The sequence below is a fragment of the Gouania willdenowi genome, unplaced genomic scaffold, assembly GCF_900634775.1.
Source record: "Gouania willdenowi unplaced genomic scaffold, fGouWil2.1 scaffold_1_arrow_ctg1, whole genome shotgun sequence".
Classification (NCBI taxonomy): domain Eukaryota; kingdom Metazoa; phylum Chordata; class Actinopteri; order Blenniiformes; family Gobiesocidae; genus Gouania; species Gouania willdenowi.
In genome coordinates, this window is record NW_021144952.1 from 1 (window position 1) to 22,973 (window position 22,973).

The following is a 22,973-nucleotide window of genomic DNA, read 5'->3' on the forward strand; positions in this document are numbered from 1 at the left end:
ATGCAGTGGGTGCAAACCAAATCATCAAATCTGGAACAGTTTGCACCAAAATAGTATGACTGACATTCAGGTGCAAACTCACACACAGATCATCGCTGCAGTGAATGTTGACACAAAACACAGAGATGGGGAAATACTGCTCCAGTTAATCTTATAACTGCAGGATTACTATTGCAACAACACATCATCAGTAGGGTAAAACTAATCTTATACTTAGTATAAGAAAATAATTTAAATAAAACAATAGTCAATATCAGCAGCCATTGAATAAGAAAATGCAGAGTAAAGTGTGTGTGAAAACAAAAATAAATAAATATAAAAATACACAAGAATAAGTGGGTAAAAATAAAACAAAGGATATCCATTACAACAATGGACAATGTTTATAATAACAAAGAAAGTTCATTTTTTAAGGCAAGCCATGATGCTGGAATTTTGCTATGCAGCATTTATGTATATACTGTAGAATATGGCTATAATGATAATATTATTTACCAGAAATAGATTTTTTTTTGGTTTTCCATGAAAATTCCAATCTGTATAGTTCAGAAGGAGAAAAAGTCTATGTTAACAGACTCACTCTGCAATCATGCTAACTGGTTTTTAGCTGATTCTTTACACGTTGAGGGTTGTGATGCGTTCAGGGTCTTACGTGGACTCTCCCTTTGCAGGGCTTTGAGATGCAAACCTTTGCAGCGCCGGTCTTCTCCAAAGTGAGGCGTTCACTGGACATGAGCGAGGCTGAGTACATGAGCTCAATCTGCTCGGTCGGCTGCTACCTGCAGTTTGTCAGCAACTCCAAGAGCAGAGCGGACTTCTTTGTCACGTGAGTGTGTGTCTGTGTCTGTGTGTGTGTGTTTGTGTTTGTGTGTGTGCGCGTGGGCGTGTGCGCGAGTGTGTGAACTTTATTGACCGAGCCATGTCAACAAAGACTTTTATTGACTCTGATGTGTTTTAGGATTGTTTGTACTTCTTCTGCGTCTGTGTATTTAAGCATGTTGACTCTGTAGTGCTTGAAAGAGCTTTTTTGAAATAAAATGAGGTGAAACTCATCAAAATATGTGAAAGAACTTTAAAAAACAAAAGGTTAAGCTTTGTGTTTGAACCATTGTCCAAGTATCCGTGGTAGCTGCTACATGTTTAGCATTGAGGTGGTAGCTGAGGCTAGAAGAGCTCCAGTGATTAAAACAGAGTAAAAACTCTGTGACTGCAGGAAGCAACAGTTCCAACTCTGTGGTTTGGTAGTAGTCAATGAAGCAGAAAAGAAGAGCTCTCCTAAGGGACCTTTACTCTCCCTTAAACAGTGCACTGACACGCTCTGGTGGCTGAAGTGAAAGAGTAATCACAGACTGTTGAAGACAGACAAACCCTGAGGATAGAAGTTATTTTGGGTGGGAGCCCTCATAACTGTTTTTATCCTATGTCGGTAAACAAAAGAGGGTTACATCGACATTATTAACTTTGAGATGTTTACAGGCTGTGGGGCCGAGTGACATCATCAATCATGTGATTTCAAGATGGAACAAAGGCTCTAAAACTATAAAGTAGTCCCATTTTTAGGAGGCAATTAAATAAATATGGTCCAAAATAATGTGTTTTGTTCGACATAGATCTTCTAAAAAGGATATTTCAATGATTATAGGCCAAACTTGTAAAAACAGTGGAGGATCCCTTTAAGAAGGGTTCATGTACATTACATATTAAATACTCTACATCCAATACATTGAAATCATGTCCTAATCGCTACAGTCTCAGATGATATGTTTCACTATCAGTGGTTTGATACATGAGTTAGCATGACATGAACACACATCAACACACCGCGGCTGTCATATCCGGCGCCATCATGTTTAGATGAGAAGTGGGGCAAGAACACAAGGACAGAGAGGGGATGAGGGAAAAAGGCAGGTTTTATTCTGAATTCCCTACTGGGGAGAGCAGTTTAACACAAGGGGGAAAAAACAACTCAACAGAAGACATAAAAAAACACAGTCACAGAACCATATCACGTGGGCAGGTGGGGTGGGTGGTGGGTCCCGGGGAGGGATGTAGGAGGCGGTGGCAGGGCGGAGAGGATTTCCAGCTATTTTGGGGCGCGGCATGCAACCTTTGACGCTTCTCGACAACTTTCAGCAGCTCGGAGGGGAGGGGGGTAGATGGAGGGACGGTGAAGGCATAAACAAAATAACCCTTGCTTCCCTCTGATACAGTCAGATGAGGGGGGGCCAGAGCGTCAGATCTGCAGATTTTTCCATGGTAAAAATAGAGTCAAAACCTTGAGCTGGCGTGTGAGGGGACCAATGGTGATGAGACAATTTGTTTTCGTTTCAGGCTGGCACTGTTTCAGTATCCTTGAAGTCTTTGGTCTCAGCAGTATTCCAATAATGTGGCATCAAACGTCAGCCGAGCATTTAGCTTCTCCAAGATCGATTCATTTTCACTTAAATGCTCCAAAGTAGCCTCCTGCTTACTTTTGAGTTTGTTCCTCGTATGAGTCTGATTGTTGACTGATTGCTCTGCCCCATCATTCAGAAACGACTGACATCCTTCCAAAACAGCTGCCAACGTAACACAGACTTTGCGGTAGATCAGAAAACTGCCAGCTCCAATCTACAGTATGCCTGCTACCATAAATCCAATCATGTAGATGTCCTCCACGTCTTCAACGGAAAGCATGGACAGACACACGACCTTCCACTTGTTCCAGGAATCCATCGTGTACCGGCCGTACACATTCTGTCTGGACACGCGGGATCACCCCGGCCCGCTCTCCTGGTTGAAAAAATGTGGTCGATAGTATTAAGAGACCAATTGATCAATTCCATGATTTCGGTTTTTGGATAAATCCAGAGAGAGTCTCCTGTAGATCTACACAACAGAGACAGCAGACAACACAAAATAGGGAGAGATAAGAAGGAGAGTGGGAGCAGAGAAGATATGGATTGAACCTGAACATAGAGCAGCTCTATTCCTCCTGTCTGAATATTTTACACTCCACATTATTCCTCACTTCACTTGTGAAAGGTAATTCCACAGGATCTACTTTCTACATTCCAATCACAGAGCACTGATGGGGAAGGGGTGGAGCTTAGTGGAGGTGCAACTTTCAAATCTTGCTAACTCTCTAACATCGCAGCCTTTACCTTTAGGTTCCACTGCGATGTCACACAGTGAGCTCAGCTATTGTTAACTAGTCAGTACTCAACGGCAGCAGTGTGGCTGCAGTCTGGTTCGCTCTCTCTCTGTCATTTTGTGTATGTGTTTTTTTTTTCAGTTGCTGGTTTGTGGGTTTTTCCAGTTGTTTTGTGTCTTTTTGTGTGCTCTGTTGTTGTTGTGTATGTGGTCTTAATTTAAAAAAATTTCTGTGTGTTTTATTGTGTCATGTTTGTGCTTTTCTTGTAGTTTTGTGTGTTTTTGGTGTTTCCACTAACACTTGAGTTTTTCCTTGTGCTTTATTGCTACATCACAGAGTGTCTCAGAACGAGCAAACTAGTCACTACTCAGTGGCAGTGTGGTGTCTGTGTCTGGTCAGCGTGCGTTTCATACCTTTGTAATCTGGTATGAGGTGGCAGAAGATTTGGTGAGATTTGTGAGAGGAAAATAAGAACAAAATGAAGCAGTCGTCGTTGTTGTTGTTGTCGTTGTTGTTGTAGGAATGACCGTAGGTTCTTCCTGAAGACTCAGAGTGAGCGTGAAGTGAGGTTCCTGCTGACCAACCTGCACAGATACATTGAGCACCTGGAGAAGTACCCTCACTCTCTTCTGGTCCGCTTCCTAGGTAAGAGCTTTAGAAGTGCTTAAAAATCATATTGGACATGTACTACGAAGCTGGATTTAAAATTGGAATAAAAGTGCTCGGTTTGGACCAGGCGTGGTATCAACGGAAAGGTACTCCTGAGTCTGAATTAGAGCTGGGCGATATATCGAATATACTCGATATATCGCAGCTTGTAGTCTGTGCGGTGTTGAAAATGACCATACCGTTAAACTCGCGGACTTTTTTTTTTTTTTTTTTTTTTTTGAAATGTCATTGTAACCCACGTCATAAAGAAATGTATTATATTTATATTATTTAATTATATTATATTTAGCAGAAGTAAATTTATTATAACATCTACTCTTCAGTTATTTATATAGAATATTATTTCACCGCACTAATAGACTGCACTGACGTCACTCATCCACACGCACACACGCCAGCCAATCACAGACCAGTATCCTAGTATAAACAGGAAGCATGAGATACGAGAGGAGAAGGCTTGAATACGGGAAACGATCAAGCAGCAGCTGAAAACGCAGCATATGAACGGTAGCACGCACACCCGGTGCTCAGCAGACAGCACTTTACTAACTGTGCAGACCAGCGGTTGTGCCTTGCACCTGACAAAAGGAGCGATCGGCAGCAGAACGGAGGACTTTGTATAGGCGACTCAGATTGCATCGGCCAGGTTTTTTAAACCCCCCATGGATCTAAAGATGGTGAACTACCCACGGAGATGACGTAGTGGACGGTGAACTGCAGGTCTACCAGAGTGGTAGGACCGCCGCACCGATCCTCTTACCAGGAACGCATGAACTTCAATCCTACCAGGGTGGTAGGATCAACTTTATTTAATTAGGTTCTCTTCCAGTGGACCAACCCAACGAACTTCAGTCCTACCAGGGTGGTAGGACTGACTTCATTTTTCGTTTGAGTGGAACTATTTTTTTTCCCCAGGCTGTGACGCCTTATGAACTGAGCTAAATCCCAGCGGGTTAACTGGAGTCTGTTTTGAGACCACTTTTGTTTATTATTATTTTCTGTAATATAATAAATCCATGGTACTTATTTTCTATAAACAACAAATTGTCTGTCTATTCTCTGCACATCTTAGTAATCATTCCCAACTCACACTTGAACCTAGAAACTAATCTCAGAGAAAAAATTTATTAACCAACAGTAAATGTACAATTGGCTACATCATCTTAATGACAACATGCACAAAAGGGCACTATTTGTTTTAAAATATTGTAGTGGCATTATGTACAAAAAGTGCACTTTAATTTTGTGTTTTGAAATGCCATGTGAGTTGCATCCTGCACTAATGTCTTGTTTTGAAATGTCTCTGTGACAATTTTGCACAGAACGTGCACTTTCTGTTGACAATTTTATGTTTGAGCCACTCACTGTTTAATAAATACAGTTATGTCAACTTTGACTTAGTTGTGATATCCCCTTTTTGCATGAAAGTTTAAAATTGGCATATATTAATGCAGTATGATCAAGAATGTTTTAATGTAGACATAGAGAATCATCATACTGGTGTGATTTTGTGCATCAAAGTGTTAATTCAAGGGTAATGCAAAATATCGAGATATATATTGTGTATCGTGACATGGCCTAAAAATATCGCGGTATTTATAAAAGGCCATATCGCCCAGCCCTAGTCTGAATATGTACTTGGTTTTTGTATAGTCTTAAATGGGCCAGCTGGAGGCTCCGGAAGGTCGGTGTTTTCCTCCAGCGTAACCTCTTTCAATCTGCTTTGAACACGGAGTATTTTATTTTGAAAATATCCCCTCTATTTCCGGTGTTTTGTGACTTTTGCTCTTGTGTTGTTACTTTTGTTGGTGTGTTGTCACTTTTGTTGGTTGTAACACGTCCTGTGTACAAAGGGCTTGGACAGACTCCAGCACACAATGCAGGTGAGTTTTAAAAGGCTTTATTGCCACTTGACACACACACAAACACTTAGCAGGTGTGATTAATCACAATGCGCTACACCTGTGATTAATCAGCAACAGTCCCATCCCTGAATCATATGTCACACATGACCCTTCTCCACCATGCTAACCACCCACCACATACCCCTACCGCCCGACTGAGGCCAAGGCATCATCCAGCCAATCCAAAGCCTGCCTTAACACACCCAACACAGTTTCCACGCGACGGACATGGTCCTCCCAGGTGTTACTGTGGATGATTACATCATCCAGGTATGCCGCCGCATAGGCAGTGTGCAGGCGCAGCACTCAGTCTATCAGGCATTGAAAAGTGGCGAACAACCCAAACGGAAGCGTGACGAATTGGTTCTTTTTGGCTACAAGAACGTTCGGGCTACTTCATGCACTGTGAGACTCTTCGATTACTCTCATCTCCAACATGGCCGCCAATTCATTCTTAACTATTTTTCGTTTGTGTTCAGGTAACCTATAGAACCAAGAACATATTGTTACCCCAGGGTGTGTCTCTATTTTATGCTCAATGAGAGCTCGGACAGGAGAACACATCTGCAAACTCTGCCTGTAATCTCTGCACATCTGTTTTCTTAGGTGGTGAGAGATGGTTAATAAGGGGCAGTGAGGCAGGATTAGCATTTTTTGGATACCGCTGGTCCCAACTCATCTTTCTCTTTAATTGTCGACACAAGAGAAACGGGCACAGCCTCACGCCATAATTTCAGGAGGTTGAGGTGGTAGATCTGCCCTTGCCACTTGGCCAGTATTTTAGACCTGAATGTTGGGAGCAATACAAGCACCTTTTCTCCCGGTGCAAACTGCCACAGCTCAGCCCCTCTGTCATACAGAAATTTCTGACGCTGCTGGGCCTGCAGCAAATTTTCACGTGACAGGTGACCCAATGTGTGGAGTTTTGCTCTCAGGTCCAACACGTATTGAATTTAATTTTTACCTGGACTTGGACCGTCCTCCCAGTTTTCTCATAACAGGACGTCCTCCCGAGGAAGTGCAGCTTTTTTTTAGAGCGCCCCTGCTGACTGGCTGCAGTATAGGTCATAAGCCCCTCCTCAATGATTTTTCCAAACCTATATTCTGCTGTGATCATTAGTTTTTATTACCCGACATTGTGTTCAAGTGCTCATTTTTCTGTGAGGTTTATTTTGAATAAGTTATTTGAGGTTGAAAAATGGGATTTGACGTGATGATGATTGCAGCTGATCATTGGGCAGTACACAAAATGGGCGGGGCGTTTTACCAGGGCTCCTCCTGCCGGACCGTACTGAGCAGACTCTGGATCCAAATGACGTCAAATTTCCAAGATGGCAGTGCCTCTAACGCTGTATTTTGGCTTCAAGAACGTTGAGTGGGAACTATGGAGAACGTCACGTCCATCTTTTTTACAGTCTATGGTGTCGCATCTTCTATTCTTTGGAGGAATGCACACGAGTCGGACCGCGTGTCATCACTTTGATACTTTATTTTTACACTTCCCACACGTCACTCGTCTGCGACCCCACGTGACTCAACACACACTCCATTGGCTGATTCCAACAACAGCTCTAGGTAACGTTCAATATCAACAACTGTAAAACAATTACAACACATCTCCCTTTTTTTTCAAACAAAGACAAAGCATTTTGTTTTCACACATTAAAGAAGATCTTAGTCCTGAAAACGTAAACAAGGTTAGACACTTATTATACTTATCATCCAAACCTTATAACTGGATCTCACAAGCATACATTATTCAAACTTCACATCCTTCAACTTTTGAACAAACAATTTACTCAAGAACAAAACAGTTGCATATTTTTTTTTCTTCTCCCTTCAACCTTTTGAGGTTCACAGGTTAAGCCTGGTAGGTCTTACTACAGCTCTCCCACATCTTGTTGTGAGAGATGGGGTGTTTCCAGGTGAAACCTGAACTGGCGATTCCCCAGCAGGTATCACCAGCGGTTCATCTGGCTGTGGATCTGGGACCAGTTGCTGTGGGGCACTTTTGTCCTGCAGAGGTATGAGATGCACTCTGTTCCGCCTCACAGTCCCTTGAGGTAGACCAACGAGATAGGATCTCGGAGTGGGGTGGTTCTGAATCACGGTACCAGACGCTTTTACATCAGTGACCCAAACACTGTCCTCCAGACATGCTCTGCACTTAAGAACCATCTCAGAAATTTGCTGACTGAGTCCAGGCCACCATACACTTTGTCGAGCTTGTGCCTTGCATTTACCAATCCCATGGTGTCCTTCGTGGATTTTAACAAGGACATCATTGTGTCTCTCAGCATCCTCGCTCGGTGCCGCCTGTTGTAGTTCACAGCGTCTGATATCCTCTTCTCCCTTTCGTTTCTAGCCACCACACAGTTGTCGGGCAGTGCCGGGTTCAGCTGAGTAGAAAGTACTGGTACAGTAGTGCGTAAACGTCTACCCATCAGGAGTTGAGCCGGGCTGAAATCATTTCGAAGAGGTGTAGCTCTATATGCGAGTAGTGCTTGGTACGGATCCGATGCTTTTTCAGGATATTCTTTACAATCTGTACAGCTCTTTCTGCCTCCCCATTGCTCTGTGGAAACCTCTGGCTGCTTGTAACATGTTGAAATCCATACGAAGGTGCAAAAGAAGTAACGCTTGCCCAGAAATCTGCGGTCCATTGTCAGACATCATGACCTCTGGGATGCTATGTCGGGCAAAGATGGATTTCAGGTGAGTAATGACAATTTGGGTGACATAAAGGAGCTATCTCGATGAACCTGGAAAAATAATCCACAACCAAAAGATATGTTTTCCCCTGAAGTTCAAAGAGATCTGTGGCCAATTTTTGCCACGTTATTTCTGGACATTCTGAAGGTAAGAGAGGTTCTTTTTGATTTTGACATTCCTCCAGACATGCTCTGCACATTAGAACCATCTCAGAAATTTGCTGACTGAGTCCAGGCCACCATACACTGTGTTGAGCTCATGCCTTGCATTTAACAATCCCCTGGTGTCCTTCGTGGATTTTAACAAGGACATCATTGCGCATTGATGCTGGGATCACAAGTCGTGTCTTTAAGCAGCAAATCATATTTTACTGTAAGCGTAGCTCGCTCTGCCCAGTAATGCCAGGGACTCCTTTTCCATTTGCGCATAACGCTGTTCAGTTGGAGAGAGTGACCGCGATGCATAGGCTACAGGCCGCCTTCCTCCCCCCTCACTTTGGAGAACAACACCACCTAAGCCATATGATGATGCATCCGCCGAAACCTTAGTGTCTCTGTTAGGATCGTACATGGTCAAAACAGGTGGAGAGGATAGAGCTTCTTTCAGCACTTTAAATGCCCTCTGCTGGTCTGCACCCCACACCCAACAGTTCTTTTTGGTGATGAGATCACTAAGTGCTTTATCCTTTTCTGCCAGTTGAGGAATTAATTTACCAACTTGGTTTACCATACCCAGGAAACTCCTCAATTCACTAACATTTGTAGGCTCCTGCATCTCTGTAATTGCCTCCGTTTTCCTCGGGTCGGGGCTGATGCCAGAGTCAGAGAGGATGTGATCCAGGAAAGCCAATTTATTAGTTGTAACCTCACACTTCTCTACATTCAAGGTGATGCCTGCCTTCTCCAAACAAACATCATGTAGACGTGTGTCATGCTTAGCTTGGTCCTGACCCCATATCAGCAGGTCGTCAATGTGGCACACAACACCCTCAAGCCCCTCAGTAATTTCAGCCATGGTGCGTTGGAAGTGCTCAAGTGCTGAATTTATGCCGAAGGGTAGACGATTAAAATGAAATCGTCCAAAAGGTGTGATAAATGTAGTACATTTTGTAGACTTTCTTGTCAGGGGAACCTGCCAGAACCCCATGTTAGCGTCCAGCTTGCTAAACACCTTTGCCCCCGCTAACATTCCAAGAATCTGTTCGACTGAGGGTAAAATGTATTTCTCTTTATATCATAAGAGTGGTTCACTTCTCCCAGCCCCCTACACAGCTTAGGGTACTCTGACTTCAGAATGTCAAGTGTCATGCTGTTTACTCTCAGGAGCAGGCTCAATGCTGTGATAGCTTGCAACCCTATTAATGGAGTAGTAAGATTTTTTACAACATAGACATTTTCCAAAGTCTTCTTATCTCCATACCTCAGTTGCAGCTTGGCGAAGCCTAACACATCCAGTGGTATCCTTCATGGACCCAGCAACGGTTTCTCTGGTTTTCAGAGAACAGTCTGCCTTTGAGGGAACAAACCGTTAAAAGTGGCCTGTGATATTGCTGTTACGTCTGCCCCAGTGTCCAGTTTAAACATTATTGTCTGGTTCATTATTTTAATATTAGCCGTCCATGCAGTGTTATCATTTGTCACAGCACCCAGGAAATATCCCATTTCCTGTTCTTCTTCTGTTCTTTGAACCGCTTTCACTGTGTGACAAACACGTTGGTAGTGGCCTTTTTTTCCACATGATCTACATTTTGCATCATTCGCAGGACACTCGTATTTGGAATGTGGCGGACCCCCACATTTGTAACACTGAGACCTTTGTGGACTTTTGCATTTGTTATAGAGAGGTGATCTCACTCCCATATGTTTACGCTTGTTATGGAACTTTTCAGGCTGCTGCTTCCCTTTTAAAACTCTGTCCAATGAGCTTGCATCCACCTGCATCAGAGTCGCAGCATCACTCCTCAATATGCTTTGTTGTTTCTTTATTTCTTCTGACTGTCTTGCCATATTTATAGCTTTCTCAAGGTCCAAATCCTTCCCCATTTGCATACGTTCTGAAAGTCTCTTGTCAGCCAGTCCAACGACTATCCTGTCTCGGATCACCTCCTCATGCAATTGTCCATAATTACAATGTTCTGCTAGTGCATGCAGGGCAGTGACAAAGGCATCTACAGTCTCATTTGGCTCTTGTTTCCTCATATTGAAGCGTGCTCTTTCGTAAACAAATTCTTCTTAACTACAAAGAAGTTTTGAAAGCCCTCCTTCACTTTAGCGTATACGTGTTGATCGGCATCGTTTAGCTTCAACCCTCTTAAGACGTCATCTGCTTCGTCTCCCATGCAGTAAATTAAGGTATTTACCTGGTTTTCTTCTGAGCTTGAAGACAGATTGCTTGCTTGCCTGAACCTTTCAAACTTCCGGATCCACTTTGTCCACTCGTTCGGATGGGAGAAGTCGAAGGCCTCCGGTGGTTGGATGCTAAATGCAGCACTGGGTGCGCTAGCCCTCCTGCTAACTCCGACCCGACCCTGCTCGTCCTCACCGTCACTTGCCATAGCTATGCTTTCCCCTCTCTATCTGCGGATGACCGTGATGGAACCTTGGTTTCGGTCATCCCACTTCTGACACCATGTTGCGTCTTCTATTCTTTGGAGGAATGCACACAAGAGTCGGACTGCATGTCATCACTTTGATACTTTATTTTTACACTTCCCACACGTCACTCGGCTGCGACCCAACACGTGACTTAACACACACACTCTATTGGCTGATCCCAACAACAGCTCTAGGTAACGTTCAATATCAACAACTGTAAAACAATTACAGCACATATGGTACAGACGGATAAACCCATTCATTCTTTCATTCATTCATACACACGCTTTAGTAATGCTGACAGCATCAGCAAGAACAGCAGCAGTCAGCAACACGGTGCCCACGGGCACCAGGTAGCCCGTATAGACGATGTGAGGTGCCCTCAGGAGCTCTAGTTACCAATGAGTTCCATCTAAAGTTTGATTTACTTTCCAGGATTAAAACTCACAAAGATAAATACATATGACAGATGTAGTTACTTAAATAGTGCTGAAAGTTTTAGTATTAAATTACCATCTTTAAATTTTTACAGAAACATTGTGACAAATGTTTTTAAGTGTTGTAGATCTGGTGTATGGTCAGTGGTGTTTTGTATATAATTTATATATATAAGATCAGTTTCAATAAACAAGATTTAATAAAATGTAATGAAAATTATACAATTGCATCAATTAGAAGAAATAAAGTGTTTCATGTTGAAACCTCAACATTCCCTAACTTTTTAAAGTTATGTAGTAAATGTAGTGTTTAAGAAGGTTGGTGACCCCTCTACTACATTGAAACAACGTGCTCTCATCCCAGTGTGTGTGTGATAAATTGAGGAGGACTACCTGAATAGAAACATGACTGTGCTCTAATAAAGTGAAACTGATTAGAGAGCTGTCCGTTTATCATTCCATGGATTAATATTGGATAATCTCACGCTTTTACGCATTAGCAGTGTCAGCAGCTTCCTGCCTGTGTTCTGTAGTTCCTGCTTTTTCTGCAGCAACAGTCTTGTTTTTGGTCTGAAATATGGATTTTAATTATTCGTATTTTTAAAGAATTATTCCACAATTGTGAGGTAAGTGGCTCTACAAGGTTTGTTCGTGATTGGTCTGATGCAGCAATCTCCAGCCCTGTCACAGTACGTGCACATAGCCAGGCTGAAATCACCTGGATTAGTGAACGTGTTTATATGCTGCTTCAAAGGACAGGGGCTCTCTGACAGAGTTTTGGTTAGGTGAAGCCAACGGAGAGATATCAGGATATACTGATCCAGCTTCGTAGTACAGGCCAGATATATTCCTCAGTTAGGATCCATGTGAATGCCAATTGAGTGACGTGGGTGGAGTTGTGTGCACACTCTCCTTTAAACAAAGAAATTACATTTTAGAAACGCTAATCTCCATAAGTCAGGTGTGTTTGTTAATGCCGCCCCTCTTGTTCACAGGTGTCCACAGGATCCTGGTTCCTGGTCGGCTAAAGGTATTTGACGTTAAGTCTCTCACTCAGAGCTCGCTCATGGTGTTTTCTGTCCCTCCTCAGAGCTCACGCTGTCTCCTTCATGTCCTTAGAAATACTTTTTGGTGATGCAGAGCGTCTTCTACCCTGATGAGAGGATTAAAAGCAGGTACCGTCTCCACTGTGCCCAAGAAAATCTTTCATGTGCATCAGAGCTGAAAATCCAATTTCAATTTCAATAGACCACATATTTTTCTGATGCTTTAGTGCAGTGGTTCCCAAACTTTTCACAATCTCGTACCCCTTCAGACATTTAACCAGAAGCTATGTACCCCCTACTACTGCACACGATACTGTAATGTCAGATATCATTTTCTATTTCTGTGAAGTCCACATCTCAGGTTTGATCATATATACAACATTGTATATTACAAGGAACTTCATAGATAGTTCCTCCAATCCCGGAGGAACGAAGACCTGAGGCGTCAGTGAGGATGTTGTGATCAAATCTGGAAAAAAAAACCTTGCCCCTCCCTCCTGATACTCTTGCATGTGACCCCTACACCAAGTCCTCTCCCTCCCACCTCAACCTCCCAGTAACAATGTCCACTCAGACCCTCTCTGCTCAGGAACTGAACACACCACCAGTGAACCTGTCTGGATGATGACGATGAGGCTGATTTTTCTCATTAGTCTTACTTTTCTGTTTCTTTCTGATAAACTGAGCTCTCCAGATCCAGTGATTTCCTGTGAATACTGTAAGAATCCTCGTGGGCTCTGGTGGCTGTAAAACATTCACTCTCTCCACAGTCCAACAGACTTTGGTCCAGTCCTCCTTCAGAATGCTGTGAAGATGCTCTGTGAGCTGGGACACAGCTGCTGTGACCTCCTGGAAGCAGCTCTGATGACTTGTGTGGATGATGGAGGAGTGTGTGGAGCGCTGACAGCGAGCTGTAGCTGAGGACAAACTGGATGTGATCCTCAGTGGTGGAGATCTGCTGCAGCTCAGCATCTCTCTCCTTCAGCTCACTGATCTCCTGCTCCAGCTTCTCCTGAAGCACTCGGACTGCACTCACTTAAGTCTGCTGCTTGGATCGGACCTCCTTCTTCAGCGCAGAGCTTCTTCTGTGGAGGAGACAGATCAGCTCAGTGATGATCTGCTGGCTGTGCTGCACTGTGTGATCAAGATGGATGCTCTTCAGCTGCTCCTTAAGCAGCTGCAGGTCTTTCTCTCTGTCCTGGATGTTCTTGTTGATGTCAGCTCGACTCTCCTGCAGCTCTTTCCTCTTAGTACTTTATGCTCCGGCTGAAACAGTGTCGTACAGATACACTGCTGATCATTGTTGCAGAACATCTTCATCACCTCATCATGACGAGAGCAGGTGTTCTCCTGAAGCTTCTAATAACACTAATAATAGTTATTATTAGGCCTTACACCGATCTGATCGGCTATATCAGATCGGCCGATATTTTGCATTTTATGCAATTAATGTGATCGGCTGTAATGTTGTAGTTTGTTGATCACCGTGCGGGGAGGAGGAAGACAGTGTCCCATCTATAGACATGCCCACTCATGAATATGCATAAGTAGGCTGCAAATAAGCCTGTTTGTGTGGAGTTGCTCAGAGAGTGACTTTTCAGAGGCTAAAACTCTGGAAAACAGGAGAGTTTCGGAAAATAAACCTCAAATACTATGTTTTTTAGATTTTTTTGAACAAATGGAGATGGGTGAAAATAGCATGATATGGGACCTTTAAAGTGCTGCTGTGCATTGCAAATAGCCCTAAGGTGCTCTTTAAAAATATTATATGTATTTAAAGTGCCATAGTGCATTGCACATGACCCTAAGGTGCTTTTTTGTAAATTATTATTTAAAGACCTATAGTGCATTGCACATGGCCCACTGGACACTACCTTTGTAGGACAGGACATTTTGACCAAAGGTAGTTTTTTTCTCACAGGAACCTGACAGTCCACCCCTGCTTATGGCCCTAGTGGTCATCGAGGGCAGTTGTATTTTAGGTTTCCCTGAGTGGTTGGGAAAGGAGTGATCAAAGCATTTTTTAGTTAATTTTCTTGTGCATAGAATAGCATTATGGTCTGAAAGACCAGTTAATAGGATATACGTTTTAGTAATCCTTTCTGGTTTTATTTGTGAAAAGCAAATCTATTTCCTAATTTCTCAATAAATTGTGAGATTAAACTGATCGGTTATTAATTTAAGATTTTTTCCTGTCCTTTTTGTCATCCCTGTTTGTGTTGAAAACTCCTAATAATATGATTTCTTTCTTATGATTGCATGTATTTGGAGTTAATCATAAAAATCATTTTTAGAAGATCGATTACGATAAAGACAAATTACAGTCAGTGACATTTCAGCAGAGAGAGAAATATTTACACCATGCATTCTAACATGATCTCATTTGCCATACAATTTGACTACATTGAAACTCATTTTTGTCATATAATAAAACTCCACCTCGTTTCCCTAGATCCCTGTCTTTTCTTTAGGTAACCTAGTTATTGCTGCGTCTGGGGAAACACTATTTAGCCATGTCTCAGACAAGCCAAAAAAATCAAATTAAAAAAAATGAACAAACTTACTCCAAATATACACTAAACAACAGAAAATACACTGAATGTCAACGAAGTACATAAAATAATAGCAAAAACACATAAAAAGCTTTAGAAACATAAAAATGCACCAAATCCAAGTTAAATAATTCATTAAATCAACTCCAAAATACACAAAAAACACTAAAAGAAAGTAATTAAGAACAAGAATACATAGAATGAAAGAAAAATACACACAACAATAAACATAAAAGAGAACAACATAGACACACACAAGAGTTACTTCCTGGTTAGACCCACGCGCACACACACACACACACACTGATCAAATAGAGCAACATATCGGCACATTGGGACTTTTCTTGCACACGTAGCCAAAAAAATTACAGAAGTATTTTCTCCCACTTTTAACAGGTAAGCTTAGCACATAGCTAACATCTTTGAAGAGTTTAAAACTGTTAAAAGACACTCAGCCACCCGTTTAACATGAAGAATACCAGTAAATGTCCATGAAAAAAAAAAAAATGTCCATGATGTTTAATCTGTGTCCTTGAGATATCTACATTTCATTTTCAGTTAAAAGCTACAAACTAGTGAGTCACCATCAAGTTTTGCATGACATTAAGCGCAGCCTGTGATAACATAGATTTGGAGCTTGATATTATTTGTCCGTTTGCTGCACTTGGTAGACATTTACTCACCCGTTCTCCAGGAAAAAATGTGTTTTTAAATTGTGATATGTTCCAAAACATGAATGCAAGGGATTTCCGTGTCATATTGGAGCCTGATTTTAAACAGAGGAAAACCGTTACGTTTCAGAATGTAATTCACCCAAAAATTCACAATAAGATCCAAAACTGAAAGCACTAACTTTTTGTTTGGTTTCAGGTACGACATCAAAGGGTGTGAGGTGGGCCGGTGGACAGATCCAGAAACAGAAGGACAGCACATCATCAAAATACTGAAGGACAACAACTTCAAAGGGCAGCCACATTGAGTTAGGTGAGCAGGAAAGTCGCCTTCTGTGTTTGTAACATGCTCTCCAAGCAGTGGTTCACAGGTTGATAACCAACAGAAAACTAAGACCTTGTCCACACGTAGCTGGTATTTTTATAAACATATATCCACCATCCTATGTTTAAAAAAAAGTTACGACCACACATCCACGTTTAAAAAAAAAAAATTCCATCCACACAAAACCGCATAAATGTGCTATCCACAAGTGAATGGAAGTCACTCTCTGTTGTTGACAGCTTAATGCATTGGGGTCCCAGTGCACCGTTATAGCTTTGCACACCAGCCGAACAATGTTTAAGATCCGGTCCATGTGGGAGACCCTGTTCTGGTGTGAGCCGGCCCTGTCCATACAGCGGGCCACCGTGGAGGGTAGGTGGCGCAGACGGTGTGCGGCCGTGCTCCGTGGGGCCGGTATGGTTCGGTGGCTGTCGCGGGGTGGGTTTCTGGCTGTGCTGCTTGGCACGTCCATGGGGCCCGTACTGCTAGCCCTGCCGCAACAGGGAGCGACCGCGCAGAAAAGTAACCCGCACCAGGACCAGCACAGTCCCGTGATGTTTTGGAAACTTAAAACTTTGGTTGTCAGTGTCAATGCTCAAATGCATAGCCAGCATTTCCTCAAATCCATAATTTGGTTGGAGTTTTAATAAACCTTCATTTTTTATGAAAAAAAATTCTGGTTGCATGTGGATGATAGGGCAAATCGGAGAAAAATATCTCTGTTTTGCAAGATACCCTGTTACGTGTGAACAGGGCCTAAGCCATTACAGACAAAAATGTTTGTTTCAACCAAAAACAAAAAAGGAAAAGAATGTAACGTTTTTTTTACCTCCTTCCTAGATCTTTAATTGAACAGCTCCAAGGAAAGACGAAAAGAGTAATACTATTTTTCAGTTGTATTTATTATAATTAGTCACAAGGAAAGTTTATCAGGCCTGCTGTTTCTGCAAACAGCTCACGCGAAGTTGAATACAATAAGCAAGAGTGTGTCCCAAGAATTGGGATTAAAATATCTATCTTCATTGGCTGGGTGGTGCCCTGTAACAATGGAAAGGCTGGCGAAAGTGTGTTTTTGGCTGATTTATCACCATGATCCAGTCCAGCAGACTGCATCATGACTTTAGGGTTATGTGAACAATGCACAGTGTGTGTTGGAAACCAGCATGTAGCTAAAGCAACAGTGTCAGGGCTTACCAGACAAACATTGAAAAATGCAGAAATAACCTTTTAATCCCCATTTTGACATGATTTAATCATGTCAACCCAAAGACACACAAATATGCAAAGAACTTCATTTCTTCAGGTTATTCTTACAAACAGAGGTAGAACATTATTGATGCAGCTCACATCATATACAGCTCAGTGTACAGTTACCCCTGCTAATTTCTTGAACAACGCTTTCATCAGAGGAGGGACAATGACACTTCTATCTTCTTCGTGGACAGTGGTTTTACTTTTAGTCCAATCTCATCACGAACCAGCTCTTTTTCCATCTCATCAACCGAATCCAATGATTCACAGTCAGCAGAGACACTCGATGATGTGGATGTAGAGCAATTTCATGGAAGGGAGGTGGATTCCCCTCAGAGGTGGGGGCTGGGATTCAGTTTATTGTCCTGCTCATCCTCTTTGCATCCTGACTCATTTTCCTGTGAACACAGCTGCTCATCCTTCTGCGAAGGCAGCTCTCCCATGGTCTTTTCCTTCCTCGTGGTTTTCTCTACTGATGTTGCATGTTCCCCTTTGTCTTTATCAACACTGATAACAGGTTGGATTTCAGAAATGTCTCTCCTTCTTATTCAGACACAATCAATCTGCTCTGAAAAGATTGCTGCATTCACAAAAAAATATTAAAGTTTTCTATAAACTTAGAGAATGTTTCCACACAAGCAGCAACAAAAACTTATTCAGAGAATAAATCCTCTCCTTTGCGGATAGGGGGATAAGACTACTGATGTACACTTTAGGCTGTAAATAGCTCACAATTTTCAACAGACAAAGTCCTTTTTCAACACCTAAGACTGATCTTTCCTGACATCATTTATTCAAAAATGAATCTCAACATTCTTCATATTTTGGTATTCTTCCTCCACAATGTGAGAGATCTTGTCTGGTCTGATATCATGTCATTAGGTAAGCAACAGACCTTCACGTTTTTGCTAGAAATCTTCTGTGCATTTTTACAGACACATCACCAGAATCAGAGTGGTAGGTCTTCTTCATCTTCTTCTATTCCTCCATCCTCCCTTACCCTCTGTCAACAAGAAATGCGTTCTTGGTTCTCTTTCAACTTAACAGCTCCAAAACAGAAGTCCTGCTTGTAGGCACCTATTCCACTCTCTCCAAATCTGTCCTTCCTTCCCCTTAGGTTAAGAGTCTGGGTGTCATCCTCGACAGTACACTCTCCTTCCAGTCTCACATCAGTAGGTCCAACAACTCCCTCTGAGCCAGTTGGTAAAGAGCTTGCTTCATCCTCCTCACTGCTTCCAAACAGCTGCATTGTTGTCTCCATAATGTCCAGTTACCTTCTTTGTTTCTAGTCTTTGCACTAGGGGTCCTCCAGTTCAAGTAAGCTTTTGTAGAATGTTTGCAATGTTCCATCTTGTCGATCCATCCTGTAAAGTAAAAAAAAATCCACAGTCAGCCAATCCAGGTCAAATTTGTAAGGTATTTCCTACCTTCTTCCCGGATCTTATAATTGAAACAGCTCCAAGGACAGATTGACAAGAGTAATACTATTTCTCAGTTGTATTTTATTCTAATTAGTCACAAGTAAAATTTAGCAGGCCTACTTTTTTCTGCAAACAGTTCACACGCAAGGTAAAAGAGTCCGCAAAAAAAATAGCCATTGTTGAGAATATTGTGTTCTGATCAGTTATCAATTCGTCTCAGTGTGATGACCCTGAGGTTGGTTTTAAACTGTCCGAACTTCTGTCTCTAATCTAAAAGCACTGTTTTTTTTAAGACGACAGATCTTTACGCTAAGCCATTTATGTACTCGCTCTTCCTTCTTCTATTAGGCGGTGAGAAATCCTGGTTTGAGCGTCAGGTTGAAGTGGACACTGCCTTCCTGCGGAGCCTGAACGTGTTGGACTACAGTCTTCTTCTGGGACATCAGCCGCTGCAACCGAGACGAGCAGGACCGCAAACACTCACTGGCCAATCTGGTCATACGCACCAAGAAGTAAGTTCCACAAAGAATGTTTTAGCCAAGGTTTTACACTCAATCTGTAGAAGGTTCATATCTGCAATGAATGACATTTCTGAAACACTCTGTGCAGTGGCTATTGCATATTCCTTCCTAACATATTGTCAGGTCACAGATAAGGAAACTTGGAGATGTTTTTCTCTTCCTCTGGAAATACATTTTTGTCTTTGTGTGTTTTTTGTTTGTCCTTTTGTCTGTGCAGCGGCCTTTTCATATACCTTTCAACATGCTGTGTATCTTTCCGTGTGAGGATAAAGAATCTTTGTGTTCTATGTATAAAAGACAGTACATGTGCTGTTGTCCTCTGACACAGAGAAGGAACTCCAACCTTGAGACAAGTCCACATGTTTGTGTTAGCATAACACATAGCCACCAGTCCTGCGTTTAGGTTAGCTTAGCATGTAGCCACCAGTCCACATGTTTGTGTTAGCTTAGCACGTAGCCACTAGTTCCCCCTTGAGGTTTGCTTAGTGTAACGGGTGTGCTTAGTCTTTATCAGTTTTTCATTTAAGTTCGATGCACATCCGTTAACCCTTGTCTATACTGCGTTGTGTTCTGTGTTGTGGTGAAATCAAGAAGGACCACGATCAGCTGCTTGTTGGTCTTTTAATACAGGCAGAGTGATGTAGTCTGTACAAATGAACAGAAAAACACATAAGGCTCTGTAACATGTAGTCTCTTCCACACAGTGACAGCAAACAGGCCTCAAGCTCCTCCTCTCAGCTCAGTGTTGCACAGACTGACATTATATATAACTAATACAATCTTCAGTATCACAAAACAGAAATATATTTAAATAAAAATGTGAAAATGAATTTAAAAAATGAATACAATCACTAATCGTATAATATAATCTCTTTCACATGCTTAATGCCACCAGTGTGAACAAAATGAACAGCATACCAGACATTATAATGAACTTAATAACACTTACACCTGTACAAATGAACAGAAAGACACATAAGGCTCTGTAAACATGTAGTTTCTTCCACACAGTGACAGCAAACAGGCCTCAAGCTCCTGTTTAGCAGATGCACAAAAGAAATCTGTAAGCTAACACGTGAAAATGCGCGCCATAAAACTTACAAAAAGTATATTTCAATTGTAAACTCGATTACACATTACTAACATGTTCATAACCTAAAGACTACAGTTGTACATGGATAAAAACGTAAAAACGTAAAAGTCTACATTATAAATCCAAAATAATTGTTCAAAGCTAACGAGAAAATATTAACCTACCTCCTCTCAGCTCAGTGGTTGCGCAGACTGAGAGGAGCCTGGGGATGACGGTAGTAGGCCTGAAGCCTCTTAAAGTGACAGTACAGAGATTAACACTTTAGTTTGAAAACAACATTTATACATACTTACTGGCAATAAAAAAAACTCTTAACCATATAAAACCATATTAATCAGGATTTGGTGATATTTCAAACATAAAACAAATATATATTTTCACCTATTACATTCACCTCTCCTGAAATTCACCAACATCCTGATAATGAAAATCTCAGGACTGGCAAGGATTGCACAATTTGTCTACTACTGACACTAGTATCAGGCACAAATGAAAACAAAGGACCTAGTCCGTAGCATCTAAGAAGACACCTCACTTTCAAGGTTCAGGGAAGAAAGAGGTTGATCAGGTCTCCAAATCCCCTTAGCTTAATGCGACGCCTGATATGCCACACCACATTTGGCATAAAAACTTGTCCTACAGACACATGCACACTGCAATGCTCATAATTCAACTTTATTTGTTTAGTGCAATTTACAACAAAGTCATCTTAATGTGCTTATCAAAATATAAAATTCATAATAAGAAAGAAAAAACCCAACAAGATCCACATGAACAAGCATTTAGCCATCTAACAAAATCAACATCGTAAAACACGCTGTTCCGAGTTGTTGTTGTTGTCATTTTCTCCATGTTTCTGTGTTTCCAACACAAACAACGGATGTGCTGCCGTGTCATGAGATATATCTTGTTGGGAGAGTATGGAGGCTATATTAAAATAATTTCTTGTCTTGTCTTGTTGGGTTTTTTCTTTATGAATTTTATATTGTGATAAGCGCATTGAGAGGACTTTGTTGTACATTGCGCTACACAAATAAAGTTGAATTTAATTGAATTAACACTTGCCAGCAGAAACATATGAAATTGTCATTGGTGTTGACATTAGTGGTCTCGATTTGGAACGCCCTGCCGACTCTACCCTAGGCTCACGGCACGTCACTGGGTGACTGTCAGGTGCCTGTGAGAAAAACTACCTTTGGTCAAAACGTCCTGTCCTACAAAGGCAGTGTCCAGTGGAAACAGTTAACCAACCACTTTTAAAAGTAATTTAAAGGAGTGGCTGCTCAGATCAACCCAGACTTGTGATCACAATTGATTTAAACTAATATTTTTATAATGCACCCTAGGGCTTTGTGCAAGGCACTATCTATATATAAGAAAGCACCTTTGGGCCATGTCCATGCATTATAGCACTTTAAATAAGTAATTTTATTTTTAGAAGATAATTAAACTCAATAATGTAGATTTACAATAACTTAAATCCATATGTCATTTTTTTCTGGATCTGTATGCACTCTTTTAACTGACCAACTGTGTGCACCGTGTGCAAGTGAACTGCTTTTCTTTCCCTTGTCCTTTTCTTTGCCATCCAGCATCCTGTCCTGTTTTATGATCCCTATGTTCCTTGTCCTGTATGTAATCCTTTTGTATATTGTTTTTTGTCTATCCTTGTTTTACTGTTAAGAGCATGTCCAGGGACAACAGATGGAAATTAGCCTATGGCTATAATCTGACATATTTACTTTTGATGAAGGTTCATTGATATAAACTGTCCCAAAGGTTAGCTTAGCATTTAGCGAACATTCCCACGTGTTAGGTTAGCTAAGCTCATAGCGGCGCCGGCTGAGCAGGGTCAAAGAGTAACGTGTGTGTCTTCTGCAGATCTTTGCACTTTGATGAACACGAGTCTGGTGTTCCTCTGCTGAAGCCTCCAACAGACTGCAATGACGGCTCGACTCGTCCTCAGCCGTCCTCAGAAGAAATCCCTCTGCAGGAGATCCGACACCCGGTCCGCTCCGACTCAGAGCTCAGAGACTTCCATGAGCACCACCGACGACTGCTGCCCAGACGCCAAGAACGCAGTGCACGTGATCGACGGGCCTCAGCTGCGCTACTTTGTGGGTATCATCGACATTTTTCACCGTGTACGGCTGCAGGAAGAGACTGGAAAACCTATGGAAGCGCCTCCGGTAACCCGGGCCGGGCCTTCTCTACTGTCAGCCCCCAACAAGTACTGTCAGAGGTTCTGTAGGTGGATCCAGGGAACACACGGAGTGATGCTCAGACAGACCACAGTTCACTGTGGCTTCCAACCAACCAACCAAAGGCCGACAACCTTCAACACTCGTTCAAGTCACAACTGACGGATACATTTAGACCGCTTCATGTCTGTATCTGACATTTAACTCTGAAAGATGGAGACAGTTCTGTTTCTTTAGTTTAGTGCCACTACTAGTGTTGGGAAGTCCAATACAACAGCATTTTGTTAAAAAAAAATTAGTTCCTTTTAATATTAAGGTGATGAGGGGTTGATAAAAAACTGTTTAAGATGTAACCAAAAATACTTAATCTAAAAGTACTTATTATTTATGCTCCACTTTGCTGTTTTTACAAACACGACACCTCATAAAGAAAAAACATTATT

At 41.9% G+C, this 22,973-nt stretch overlaps 1 pseudogene; it reads left to right on the forward strand.

The window, feature by feature from the left end:
• Positions 1-671: 671 nt before the first annotated feature.
• Positions 672-22,692, forward strand: LOC114458878 (phosphatidylinositol 4-phosphate 5-kinase-like protein 1; annotated as a pseudogene).
• Positions 22,693-22,973: the final 281 nt, after the last annotated feature.